The sequence below is a fragment of the Lycium ferocissimum genome, chromosome 3 (assembly GCF_029784015.1).
Source record: "Lycium ferocissimum isolate CSIRO_LF1 chromosome 3, AGI_CSIRO_Lferr_CH_V1, whole genome shotgun sequence".
NCBI lineage: Eukaryota > Viridiplantae > Streptophyta > Magnoliopsida > Solanales > Solanaceae > Lycium > Lycium ferocissimum.
The window spans coordinates 46,079,703-46,094,649 of NC_081344.1; the positions used below are offsets into that span (position 1 = coordinate 46,079,703).

General features: G+C 38.1%; 1 long non-coding RNA gene across 1 annotated transcript; it reads right to left on the minus strand.

The window, feature by feature from the left end:
• Positions 1-9,908: 9,908 nt before the first annotated feature.
• On the minus strand, positions 9,909-13,512 carry LOC132050248 (uncharacterized). The gene is made up of 2 exons (XR_009413301.1): positions 13,051-13,512; positions 9,909-12,938 (listed from the first exon to the last, which is right to left on the minus strand). It is a non-coding gene; the product is annotated as an uncharacterized LOC132050248 (long non-coding RNA).
• Between the last annotated feature and the right edge of the window lie 1,435 nt (positions 13,513-14,947).

Consider the following 14,947-nt stretch of genomic DNA (forward strand, 5'->3'; position numbering starts at 1 on the left):
TTTTTTCGACATTTTGATCTTCGTACCTTCCATTTACTCACTTTCTTTCCTTTCCAGATGTCATTACATTAAAACTCTCCGAGCCTAACCTGTAGTAAAAATAGCATCAACTTACCTTGTAACATTTGTACCATATATTTTTTGTCACTTGAACTTCGTTACCCGGTTCGATTAATGCCTTCCATACACCGCAACGTTGGTTGTCGGGATACACATTCCCGCTGATATAGCCACGTATGGGATATCATATGCATACATATATATATAATTACTACCATCTCGCTTAGAAAATATTTCCAAACGCTATTCAAACTCACCCTAATTCTAGAGCTGTGATGCACCTTCTTTCTCTTCATCGATCTAGTCCGCCTAGTCCTACGCGACCTCTTAAGGTGTCCAACCACTCCGCATACTCCAATATCCCTTAGGCTGCTCTAGCTTCTCATTTGCCTCTTATATCTAAATTTATAGGACTTTTTGTACACTTCCCAGGGGGTCACCCATCCTAGTATTTCTCTCACCCCAGCACGCTTAACCTTAAAACTCTGATGAAATCCGGTGCGTTAATGCTGGTATAATCATATCCACCTCATCGCATGACCTTCACCACATAATCTAAAGCAAGTTGAAGTCTTGACAGATTCCAAAACGTTTTCGTAAGGCTTCTCCCTCCAAATTAGAAAGGGTCTCTTACTCTTTCGACTGCACAATTACTATTTTGGCCTTTTTAATTCTCAGTATTCACCTTTCATCTGTATATATGACTACTTTCCGTCCTAGATTTCCAATGGTAGCGAACACACCTTGGTCGCCGTTACTTATAAATACTCGGTCATCGGCCTCTTTAGGTTTCCGCTCGCCACCATTAAATAATAATCTACAGCAAATGCACATACATAGAAAATTCCAATAAGGACTCATATACCTGTAGCCGATCAGTCTCTAGTCTGATCTGGTAGACTATAAGGTGAAGTGTACTCCTCGTCATCGTCTACCCACCATCCGCTCGTCTGGCCTTCATCATCTCAATCTCTCTCATCTGAGTCCGAGGGATATAAATAACCGGGCAACTCCTGGTTTACCGACGGCCAGGATAGAGGGCTAGAGTAATCCGTAACACTCACCGGGGAGGCTGGTCTGACGTAGTGCTCTACCATAGGAGCAGCTGGTACGGCCTCGGGAATCTCCTCCTCCGGTGTCCCAGACGAATACTCGGACGGATCTGTGTCATAACTGTCCTCTGGGGGGAGGAGGGGTCCTCCTCCCTGGGAGTCAAGAACTCTGGAGGAATCATCGCTGGGTCCTCCGAGGGGTCAGTCTCCATGGAATAACTAAGGCTCGTCCTGCTCGGTCCTGGAGCCTGGGGTCCTGGATCAACTCTGGGGGCCTTCTTAGAACTCCCACAAGCTACCTTATAACCATCTTGAAATCCTTAGTCAAAATTATATATATTCTATAATCTAGTCCTTGCCAGGGGCCTCAAATTCACTGATTAACTCACTTTCTGGTTCTGCTCCTTACTTTCCGGTCTATGAAACCTTGATTTACATACACTATTAATACAAATCATCCAATATACTTTTCTTTGGTCACATACCGCACTCCTTTTCCATAAGTATCTGCAATTTTCATCTACTCGTATCTACTACACCTTCTAACATTTGTCCCTTATTCCTTTATTCAACTTCTTTCTAGTTTCTTTTCTCCTAAAGACCAATATGCTATAAGCCCAGGGTGCTTCTATCTAATACTACTAATAAATGTAGGGGATGAAATATCACCTCATCTTTCTTCAATTTCTTAAAATTCTTATGTCCCACCTTATCTGCTTAGTTCTACTACAACTTCTGCATCCATCCTTGAGAAATCTCTCAGAGAGTACATAAACTTATAAGACTTAAAATTTAAAATTCTCACTTCAGAATCCATGTCCGAAATAAGGATGTCCTGACTATAATTATTTGTAAGAACAATCCATTATCAACTTTCTGAGGCCCCGGAGTAACGAATGATCGATGATATCCTGAGATTAGGTCATATACATATAAGCCACCACTGATTCTGATGGAAAAAGCCATATACCTGTAAATGAGATACTAGAGAACTTAGGTCGAATACATCTAGAAATAAAGCCCCTTTGTCCTTATTAAAAGCACTGCTCCTTAACTGACTCTCTTCTTCCTCTAGCTCGTACTCCCTACGATCTGTAGGTAACCCCTGGTTAACTAAATCCCAAGATAGAGAACTAGGTACCTTTATGATACTAACATCAGAAGCTAGCCTAACATAATGCTGAAACATAGGAAAAATCTGGATGTGCCCCGCTCCGTACTTTCTCAATTGCGTCTTCGTCCACAGGAATCTTATGAACCCTTAAACGGGTCTTTGTCTTATGATTTCTCAGTCGAGTCTTCTCCTAATGAAGCCACATCCTCTGATGGGTCTGTCTCGATGGAATAGCTGATGCTCTTTGTTATACCTCTTGACATCCTCGATCCTGAGTCGACGAATGGTATGAGTCTCATGTCCAGCTTCGGAGCCTTTCTTACACTTCCATTAATTGAAATTGTCCTCTTCTCCAATACAATCCTGCAATTTAACAAAAATCGTACCAAGAACGAGCTTTCCTATTATTGGCTCTACTGCACGATCTATGATCAGAAAGAAAGATGACATCCTAAATGTCCTGTAGCTTCCTGTTTATAGATGTGGTGCACAACACACCGATAAACAAGACTCTACTAGACACGGTCTGTAGACACTCCGAGGATGAACTGCTCTGATACCACTTTTGTCACGACCCAAATCGGTGGGCCATGACTAGTGCCCGAGTTGGACACTCGTATACGAACCTGTTAGATATAATTAGACTAATGCTAAGGATAATGTGAAAGTCTGTAAAAGCATGCTGTAGAATCATAATGCCTTATATCAGAATGAACCTGTCTCCTGAGGAGCCACAGCCAACGTAACATAACAAATATGCAAGCCGACAAGGCTGCCACTATACACGGGGACATCCAAGATGAACTACATCGATATGGCTGACCAAACCGTATATACACAACCCACATATGTCTACAGACCTCTAAGAGTATAACAAAGCTTATGTCAAAGGACCTATACCAAAATGACTCAAGCTCCGGAACAATAGAGCTCTCCAAGCAAATGGAAAGTAAGTCCTAGACCGAGGATCACTAAATTGAGTGTCCGTGCACTGCGGCATGAAACGCAGCCCCGAAGAACAGGGGGTCAGTACGAAAATGTACCGAGTATGTAAGGCGTAAGAGTAACATACACATAGGAGTTATGAAGAAAAATCGAGAATCATAAACTAAACTCGACCGACGAATACATCTGTATGTCTGACTATCTGAACATGTCTGTATGAATGCATCTGTATGTCTTACTATCTGAACATATCTGTATATCTCTGCTTACTAAAAATGCCTCTGAGGGCGTATGATATGCAATGTATAGGTCATAGTGCCGAAGAACGTTCAGCTCGATCCTTATCCCATATAGGCCCCGTCGGGCATCATAATCATCATATAGGCCCCTTCGGGCATCATAATCATCATCACTGTGCACCAGCTGATCAGGTGGTAATGCGTCTATAGCGCCTCGCCCTTTTCCCATACCGTATACATATATATATATATATACATAATATACCGGTATATAACGCCTGCGGGTCACGGGTCAATATGCATGTATGCAAATGAATGTAATGCATAAACATAAACTAACCTTATCATGATACAATACATAGGACCTGTGAACGTAAGGAATAATCATAATAGAGGGTACGGATCATCAATAACCGGGATGCTCCTAGTACTTCTAAGAGTAGAGTAATATGGGGACTCGATTACTCGTTGTTCGCTCGTATCATAGGATCATGCCAAAATGCAAGAAAGGGAAAGCCTTAACATACCTATTCAGCCTCCAATTATCTACTCTTATTCGTCCGAGCTCGCAAGTCTACATTTAAGAGGATTCACACAATCGTTAGACTCATCGTTATACGCTTGTCTTAGTCCTTCAAATAAATTCATTTATAATGCGAACAAATTCGGCAAAGACCTTCCCCCGTTTATATGCCTAGCCTGAAATCACAATACTAACAAAACAACAACTACAACAGCACCAACATCAACAACATCATCATCAATACCAAAATATTCCATAAAACACACCACGCGATGTTTGTCTAATTTCTCAACTAACAACTTTATTATACAACCATTTCATCACTCTATCTTCGTAATTAACCAAAAGTATTATTAATAAGGAGAGATTCATATCTTATTTTTGTTAAAACAACGATATCTTTAATATCCACCTTGAATCCACCGCAAAACCATACTAGAATCACATCCATGCGTTTATCCGAGCTTCAATTAATATTCCGTCGCTTGAAAATTGCTTACTTTGTGATTCCCTCTCTCTCTCTCTCTCTCTCTCTCTTCAATTTATGGAAATTTCCAGCAAAATCTGATGAAAAAAAAGGGTTATTACCCTTTATATAGGGTCAAATTCGGGTCGGGTTCACTGTAGCATTATACTGTAGCAGGTCGCGTTTCTGCTCTGTCAGTTGAACTTGTAATGTCCATAATTCTCTACTCCGATGTCCTATCAATGAGCAGTTTGTTGTGTCGGAAACTAGACTCGACGAACTTCATTTTAGGCTTTTGTTTCACTTAAAAACACTTCATATGCTAAGAGATATTTGTCCCTCAAGTTGGACCAAAATTTTCACATGAAACTTTACCCATCCTTTCTCCAAAGTCGTACTACTCCATTTTTTCCACTCATTTCCTTATAAAACCTTCCGGTATACCTTGTATACACCCTTCACTCATTAAATGTACTTGATAATGCTTGCTTATATTTCAAAGTGATTTTACTTAACCTAACTCAACGTACTTATGTTTCAAATTTGATAAGTGCTTCGTCGAAGATACGGGGTGTAACAGGGGGGGGGGGAATGTTACACCCCTCATTTTCATTGTAAGAAAGTCAATGGTTTTATAGTTGTGTATACCCTTAGTACGAAGATTTGCACCCAGGTTTCCGAGATATTAAGTGCCTTACCTCGCGAATACCAAAGCACAAGTATGTTCCTTACAATACGAAAGGATTAGAAGTTAAACGAATCGAATCAAAAGGAATCAGACCAACTCAGGGAAGCAGGGACCAGTACACTTTGACGGTGCAAAGGGATGGGCCGTCGATATGTCGATGTGGTGTCCTTTCACGGCGTCAACATGTCGAGGCCCTTGAATCTCAGGTGGTAGAAGGACGGTGCACGTCAACGGCCATCAATGTGTTGATGAGCCGTTGACCCTGCTCGTCGACCCGGAGGCGCTGGAACTTTTGTTCCACTTATATATATAGACACATCATGTTTTCCTCTTCATTTTATACTCCCCAAATCAGATGAAAACCCTAAGATATTCCTCCCAACATTTCCCAACATATTAGTGAAGTTTTGGCAAGATCCGAGCCTCGTGAACCCGAGCTAGTGAAGGGAAAGTTGTTCATTGAAGTTGTTGAGCTTAGGAGTTGGATATTGAAGTTTGATTTTTTTTTTTTTGGAGTTCTAGTCCCTTCAAGGTATGTATATTATTCTTACCTTTTTTATTGGATTTATTACCAAGAGTTTCAATGTTTTAAAGTGAAGAAAATATAGTTATGAAGCGGTAGGTTGAGTGAGGTTAAAGATGGGGTTAGGGGCTGTTTTGGGAGACATTTTGGAGTGGATTTGATTATATTTTGATATGCAAGTATTGATATTGTTGTTTCTGGTATTGTTGTTGATGTTTGGGTTAAATTGGAATTAGAGAGATTGTTGAGTTTACAGAGGAAATGCTGCCCGAATTTCCGTTAAGTTATGAACTAGTTTAAGGGTTGGAATAGAAGCATGTTCTAGTCTAATAGTTAGCATACTTGGTCTTGTGTGTAGATTTTTCAAGCTCGGGATATAAGCATAGTTAGCTTGAGAAGCGGAAAAGGTATGTCAAGGCTATCCATTTCTTTCATTTTTGCATGATCCTTATGATTCAAATGAAAGAAGTAAACGAGCGAGTTCCAAAGACTTTATTCTTAGATGGTATAGGATTCATTGTATCCTTGATTTCATATGTTTCACATCTATAACTTCCATAGATCTATTATATTGACCTACTAGATTCTTATGCTACTGGGATATTTTATGTTACCCTAAGGAATTTAGAGCATCCTTTTATGAGTCTTTCATGCACATAAATATATGTACAACTATTTTCTTACACATCGCCACGCTATAGTAGGCCGGGCAGGCACGTAGATGTGCACACCACTACAGTGGGTACGGTATGAGATTACCTTAGATGTGGGATGAGATGATATATGGATCGGGCTATACGTTCCACAGCACTGACATTATGGATCGGGGCACGTTCCACAAAGATCGACATTATGGATCGGCCGTACGTTCCAACAACGACATTATGGATCGGGATGTACGTTCCACAGCACTGACATTATGGATCGGGATATACATTCCACAGCACTGGCATTATGGATCGGGCTGTACATTCCACAGCACTAACATTATGGATTGGGCTGTACGTTCCACAGCACTGACATTATAGATTGGGCTGTACGTTCCACAACACTGACATTATAGATCGGGCTGTACGTTCCACAGCACTAACAGTTATATTATGATATATGTATTTTTAAAGGAAAACATGCATATCGCACGCCCTCAGAGGCACTTTCAGTTATGCAAATTTATACAGGTACTTCTAGATGTTCAGTCACACTGATGTATTCAGATCCTTGGATTAGATTCCATGTTTTAGCGTTCTTTCATGATTCTTATGTATATGTTGCTCTTATGCCTTACATACTCGGTACATTATTCGTACTGACTCCCTTTTTGCTTGGGGGGCTGCGTTCATGCCTATAGGTTTAGGTAGACAGACAGGCGGTTCAGCTCAGTAGGACTTCCACCCAGCGGTAGTCAGTGCGCTCCACTTGGTTCGGAGCTCCAATCTATTTTTGGTATGCCATTTTTGATATGTATTAATGGGTTTGACGGTGCCCTGTCCCGTCCTTTCTATAGCTTTGTATTCCATTAGAGGTCTGTTGATAGTTGTATATAGTTGGGATGATATGTAGCCTTGCCGGCTCTTATTTTGTTGTACAACATATATAGCGGCCTAGTCGGCTTGCACTGTTATTTTTAGTATATATGTACAGGTGGTTGTGAGTTCTTGATGTCGAGTGCATGGTGTTGTTTTTACAGGAGCCATTATAGTTCAGTTATAAGTCATATATAGGCCACCTCATTGTTCAGTGAGATCCAGGTACAGGTATAAAGGTGGCTGGTCAGTATGGGTCAGACACTCGTCATGACTCATCGGTTTTGGTCATGAAAATCTATTCAACTATGGTATCTACGTAAAAATACGAATCCGTAGACAACCATATTGCTATACTACTATTCTGGGTCCAAAAAGTCAACCAAAAATTCAATCCCGTGACTCGAAGGTCAAAATTGTAATTTTGACATAAATTCAACATAAACATAGTCTAAATAGTAAGAATCCCGAAAATTATCAAAATCTAATCACAATTGGACCTCCGATTTGATCATTTATATTGAACCCATTTCCATGGAAAAAAACCTTATTTCTAAGTTCAAGGCATGGAGGAAATCACTAATTAGTGGATGGAATCATGGGTAAATACTTAGTTTAAGGTTAAGATCATACCCCAGTCAAAGCTTGAAGAATGCCCTTGAAATCACCCAATCCCGAGCTCCCAAAATTGATTTAGAAAGAATGAAGTACGAAGTTGGAATTTATTTTTTTTTCCAGGTAAAAATCCTTTATCGCGATCGCGAGGCCCACCATCGCGATAGTGATGCACAACCCGGACCCGGCCCAAATTCCCCTCAATGCAATTGCGAGCCATCTGGCCCCGATCGTGACCCTGCGTGTCACACGCCTACGTTATCGCAGTCCCTTCATAGAGATCACGATGAAGGAAACCAACAACAAATGAAACCAGATTTTATGATTTCTCCAAATCTCGATCCGAAACTCATTCGAAACCCCCCGGACAAAAACCAAATATTCATTTCAGTCATGGAACACATTATGAACCTGCTCGCACTCTCGAAACACACCCAAAAGAGGTTATCTTGACCTGATGTTGACTGAGGTCAACTCAAAATCCTCAAATTAGCTAGTTTTTCGACCAACGACCCAAATCACACGCGACCACATCGAGGCCCGAACTAACAGTCCGACTAAGTCATAAATCACATTCCAAACCTAATGGAATCGATGAAACATTAAAAAAGATGCATTTATCCTTGATTTTGACTTTGGTCAAACCTTTTCATTTCCTGAAGTTAAAATCTTCCAATTTCACTAAATTCAATCCAAAACCCACCCTATTGCCTGGGGGACCGTGCCACCCATTCCCCTAAGTCATAAATATCAATAAGAAACTACGGGAAGGGTATTTTGAAAAAAATAAGGCAAAAAGCTCAAAACAAATAAGCGGGTAAAAGAAGAGAAAGTACCTGAACGCTCGAAAAGCTGGGGATATCTAGCCCGCATATCCAACTCGGTCTCCCAAGTAGCATCCTTAACTGGACGATGCCTCCGTTGCACTTCAACTGAGGCTATTTCCTTTGATCTCAACTTTTGAGCCTGTCTATCCTAAATGGCTACCGGCTCTTCTTCAAAAGATAGATTCGGATCAAGCAACACCTAATCCCACTGAATCACAGGAGAATTTTCCAAATGATACTTGTTACGGTTCGCATTTCACGGGCAAGATTAGCACTCGGAAAGCTACTTTGAACTTGTTGGTGTTCTTTCGGACTTTGTTTTGAAAAAGAGTCGCCACCTAATTTTTAGGAAATTAGGAAAATCAATGGTGAAAAGTTTATTCATACACCGTGAAAAATCCTTCGTAATCCAAAGTTCTAGGTAAGGGTTCTGGTGATCCCCTAGGGAAGGTGTTAAGCACCCTAGTATTAAGGATCCGTACTATACAGTTGACCTTCGAATTCCAATGTATGAGTATTTGCATGAATTGTTTATTTAGTGTTTATTCCCGCATTAAAAAAAGACTGTCATATATTGCATATCATTTGATTTTGAAAAGAGTGGAATATATTCCTCTTATATATGGGGTATTTAGATTCAGATTTATAATATCTAGATGTGAATATTTTCCTTTTATGTATAAGGATAGTATATCTTTTTCATATAGGTATAAAAAAATGTTTTATCTTATGAACAAGTATTCTGTGCACACTTACCCTCCTACTTCGCTTTGGGTCATTTTGTATAATACGTTAGAACGTTTTTATCTAAAACCTTTATATTTAAGAATGGATTATTATTTGTACACCCCTTGACTTACAAATCTGGTCCGTTTTTTACTATATAACACGAGTGTACATATTGATTTTTTCGAATTTTGGGCTTTCAAAAATATCTTTGATTTCAAAAGAAGTTATCCAGTTTTGGACTTTAGCCCAAAAACTTGTGTATTGAGATTCGGTCTCTTTTCTTTTAGTTTCAAAAATGTTTTTCCGCCGAACGGGTCTCAGCCCCAAAAACAGTCATGTCCTTCTACTGGGCTCGACCCAATTTTTTTATCAAGTTATGATTTGGTTTCCGTCATTCAAAAGACTTCACTTTCATTTTTTTTTAAGAAATACTGTAATGGTTTGAAAGCTGATCCATTTTTTCTTTCTATTTTAATTTGTTGTGAAGTTCCTCGTTTATTCCTAATGACATTCTTTATGCTTAATCCCTTTTTTTTTTCTTTTCGAAAATTACTTTGGGGGCCTAAAGTCGACTAAACGACATAAGTACCGTTGTCCTAAGACGACTAGTTCATAATCTTAAAAGATTCCAATAATATATGAGTTTTACAAATTTTTACACAATACGACAAACTTCACAAATAAAGAAGAAAAGCGTAAATAACTAACTAAAGTAAAAAGAAGAGGGAAGGCTAGGGGCGTACCAAAGCCCCTAGTTGGCCATTTTCACCCATGGCTGGGCCTTGTACACATTTCTTTAATATTAGATTCCTTTTGTTCAACGGACTCGATAATTGTGAAGGAATTTCTGTTGGGCCTTGGCCCAACAGTTTGGCTTCAGACCCGGTCCAAGTGGACGTGGTAGAGGAGGGAGAGGAAAAAACAAAGGACTCTAGTTAGAAAAAAACACCACTGATCTTATCAAATTTATACATACACACAGGTATATAACATAGCTAGAACACAGACTACATCAAGTTGTTGGGCTTTGGGAACCCAAGAGTGGACACCAAAGAAAAGAAAACAACTAAGCCCCTTCAAATTCTTACTTTGGGCTAGACAAATCTATACTACTTCTTTATAAAGTTGAATTGGGCTAGGCTAGCTCCATGCTAAATCTGAATTTCAACTAAACATTGAAGCTTAATTGGGATTTCTATCCCTTTGGTCGTTGATATACACTCCCTAAAGGCGTATATACTTATGTGTATATACAATGTACCAGCTAATATATCACATGTATATCTGCACCTAGTCAACATCAAACTTAGGAATATCCCTATGAATATTTCCTCTTAAGCTTAAAGTAATTCTTAAACTTGTCCGACTTTATTAACCACCTAATTATCTTTCACTTTTAAGTAATAATATCAATCCTAATCTAAGGCTGACTTCAGACTTAAACTTCCACAAGACTTGTACTGAACCGGGCCAAGCCTATGCAGATTAAATCAAACTTTAGCAAGTCCTAAGATGGAGTACGCAACAGCCAAGGCCAACATGTATTTATACATTGCACAAATCTGGGCAGGGCTTAATCCCTTAAGAGATGCACTCACAACAAATCACAACAAACTCAAGATAAGACTGCACACAAAGGTTTGTAGGCCCACTAAACAAAATTCAAGAACCATTATACAGAAATGAACCATGTTGTTACTGTATCACTTCAAGTTTTAGGCACAGCCTTTATACTCTTTTATCTTGCCGGATTTCAGAGAACAAATAAACAAAGAAGCAAGACACACAACTTAAGAAAATATCCAGTCTTTATGTCATGATGCATATTCCAAATTCCAGATCAATTCTTTTAAAACTCTTTTGATCCCATTTTTATCAAAGGTGAGAAGATAACTAGTAACAGACAAGCCAACCAGAACAAGGACAGTAGTAAGAATTGTAAACAAAGACCGGACATGTTCATTTTAGGCTCCCTTTGATCTAATGAACAAGGAAGGAAGAAAATAGAGTATGGATACTATAGATTTTACCCCATAGGCATATGAGATATGCCGTGGCAACCTTTTATTTGGAAGAAGACATTATGAACCAAGTAAATCCTGGTCCTATGTCTCCCTTCTCTCAAAGTGTCTTTAAAAGACTGCCTCACTGCCAAGTGGTTTACAATTTATGTATCCATACCCTATGACCCTTTCAACCCTTTCATTTGTATCAATCTCAATAACACCAAAGAAGAGACAAATCACATTTATAACTTATCCACATGAGACTTCACCGAGATAGATCATTTCAATCCCCATTTAGTCCCATTTTACCCCCTTAAGTTCATACTAAGGTCATATTCAGAATATCAGTCCCTCACATAACATGATCTATACAAGTTTAATTACAATAATCAACTAAACCTCTAGGCATATCAGGACAGAACCAGAATAACATATTTCAACCCTAAAGAAAGGACAAACATTACTATTAGCCCTGTTCTTGTCTATGATCAACGGGCACTCAATATCTAAGCGCAATTTTATAAATAATACAGGAGGCTTTCATGACATGACCTGGACAGATTCATATCAAGTTTTCCCTTCCTCTTTTATTCTTTCCCCTCCCCTCTCCCCTTTTAAGGGCTAAGTATTCAATCATATGGAGACACAACATACTCAATGACATGTAAATAATCTGTGCTAACTTACTATAGTTTTTTTTTTTATTAATCTTAAAGTCATTAAGCGGTTCTGCAACTCTACTTTATTGTTGGCAAACATTTAAGTCCAGTTGTATAATCAGAAATCAAATTTGGATTATAAAAGCACACCCTTCATTTTAAACTGCCTAGGCCCTTTCATATCCTTTACACATGAATTGATTTCACAGAAACAAGATCATGAAATGAATAGGCCCACAAGAGGCTCATTAAGACTACATATTTAAGTTAACATGTTTTGACAAGGCTATTGCACATTCAGAACCACATTTTAGTTAACAAGAATCTTGTTTTAAGAGCACCTTCACATCCTGAGTGGTTAAACTGGTCCTAATTTAAACTATGTGATAGTCATGATCCTCTAATCTCAAAACATTAATTACCACATCATTTCAAATCATTTTTTACATAACCAGAATTCAAAACCAGCTTACATTTTCCATTTCTTTAGGTTAGACCTAGAAAATCTCTTCATTTAACTCATATCTACTCTATTCCATATGACCCTATCTTTAACAGGTCTAACTAAAGTGAAAACAAACTAATCACAAGTCACAACTTGGGTTAATCCCTCAAGATCAACAATCAACCAAACAAACCTCAGGCTAAACTATCAGGAACAGATACATGTTACCGTATTGATCATTTGGGTAAAGCATAATGTGAAAACAAGTAAAACATAGCTATATCAACATCTTAAACTAAACACAGAACACTTAATTACAACTAAATTAACATTAAGACAAACAAAAATTAAATGAAAGCGATAGAATAGTAAGTAATTATCTTTTTGATATGCTATCGGAGCAAAAATGGACTTGGAGCCTCTGTGCTTCCAATTCTCGAACTCAGCCAAACAAGAAAAGGCAAAAATAAATAACTTTTTGAACTAAAGACGCAACTTCACAGTCAAGTCTAAACAAAATTTTACTGAAAGCTTTAATCTCGAGTGGTTTTCTCAAAATTCAAGCTATGTCGTTTTCAAACTTTTTAAAACTCGCAGGATGGGGATCTATTTATAGAACCCCCAAAAGATATCAACACCCTAGTCCATCGATGTGTGACTTGAAAGTTTTTCCTAAAATTTGTGGTTTACTTAGAAACGAACGACTTAGATCTTCACTAAACAATGATAAAGGGTTTGATCTTGGTCAGTTCACCTCGATCCATGTCAAATGAGATTCGGCTAATGAAAATCGAGGTCACTGGGTTCAGATCCATTCCCTTACATCTTTGACTGAGAAATCACAGAAAGAAAAAGGGAAATGAGATTGAAATTACCTTGCTTGATGTATACACCAAGAGTTCGTACAAAGCATTGATTGTTCTACTAGATTTAGGTGTACTAGGACCACGTGAAACCTGATCCCTCTGTATCGCTGCCATTTTTGGCGATGGAAGAGAGAGAAATCTACTGCAGAGCTTAGGGTTTATCACAGAAAAGAAAATGAAGGAGATAGGGGTGAGGTTAAGGCGTGTTTCGGGTGGGAAAAAAAATGAAAGATGAGGGAGCATAGATTGTTTGCCCCGCTTTAAGCTGTTGTTGTTTTGGGCCGGGTCTTGGTCCGTCTTGGACTGGGCTCGTTCCAATTTTAAAAGAATGAAATGGGGCCGTTTATACGTATACTACATATGTATATTTATATATATTAAGCGTATATACATACATAAAGGGTAGAATGGGTAAAACAAAAGGTGGGTAAAAATTAAAACATTGATTGTTGACCATAATACTTTAATTATAACCAATTTAGGACGCAATTGATCTATTAGTTAATTTAAAATACGACTAATTGTGTAAATGGGCTTAATTTGCCAAACGACCTTCAGTAATTTTAATCTTAATTGATTATTGCAATTACGGCCATACTTAGCTTAGTCAAATTAAAGTTCAATTAGACTAAATGACCTTAATTAATTTGAGCCAAATGAATTTGGCCATTTCAATTAAGGCCCTTAAAAGGCTAATTTTGTAAAAATGACCTCAATTGCTTTAACCATTAATTGATTAATTCAATTGTGGCCATGACTAAGACAATTAAATAATTAAAATAAATTTTTAATAATGTCCCTCTAATTGACTAGTTACCCAAATTAAATACTAGAAACAAGTGTGATTAATTTGTAAAAAATTAAGGATTGAGGGGTAAAATGGTCAATTCTTTTAAAACTCCAATTCCTTGGATTTAAAGGAATAATATATTTGTTAATATGATTTTTGAAAATTTAAACAATTAAACAAATAATCATTTTAAAATTACTTTGTTTTTGATTAATCCTAACAAAATATTTCATAAATGTCATAAAATGTCAATTAATTCCTAAATAATTTGCAATGTCATAAAAATAAATTTCATCAATTTAAAGGGGTAAAATGTTAGCCTAAACAATTCTTATAAAAATTATTTTAAACCTTTTAAGAGGCATGACTCATTTTATCTATTATCCAAGGACTTTGAGTAATCAAACAAAATTATGGGAGGTCAAAAAATAGGTGTCAACAGTACTTCTTCAGTATCGAAACATGAAAAACTGGATGAACACTTGAAAAACTCGGAGGTAAAGCCAACTCATAGGCCAACTCACCGATACGCTGAACAATCTCAAATGGGCAAATATACCACGGGCTCAACTTGTCCTTCTTCCCAACCTCAACTCACCCTTCATGGGTGAAACCTTTAACATAACTCGCTCCCCAACCATGAACTCTAAATCATGAGCCTTCTGATCCGCAAAACTCTTTTGCCTACTTTGAGCTGTGAGAAGCCTCTCCTGAATCAACTTAACCTTAACCATGGAATCTCTCAATAAATTTTTACCCTATGGCCTAATCTCGAAAACATCAAACCAACCAATCAGAGAGTGACACCTCCTACCATATAATGCCTCAAATGATGCCATCTCAATACTTGAATGATAACTATTATTGTAAGCAAACT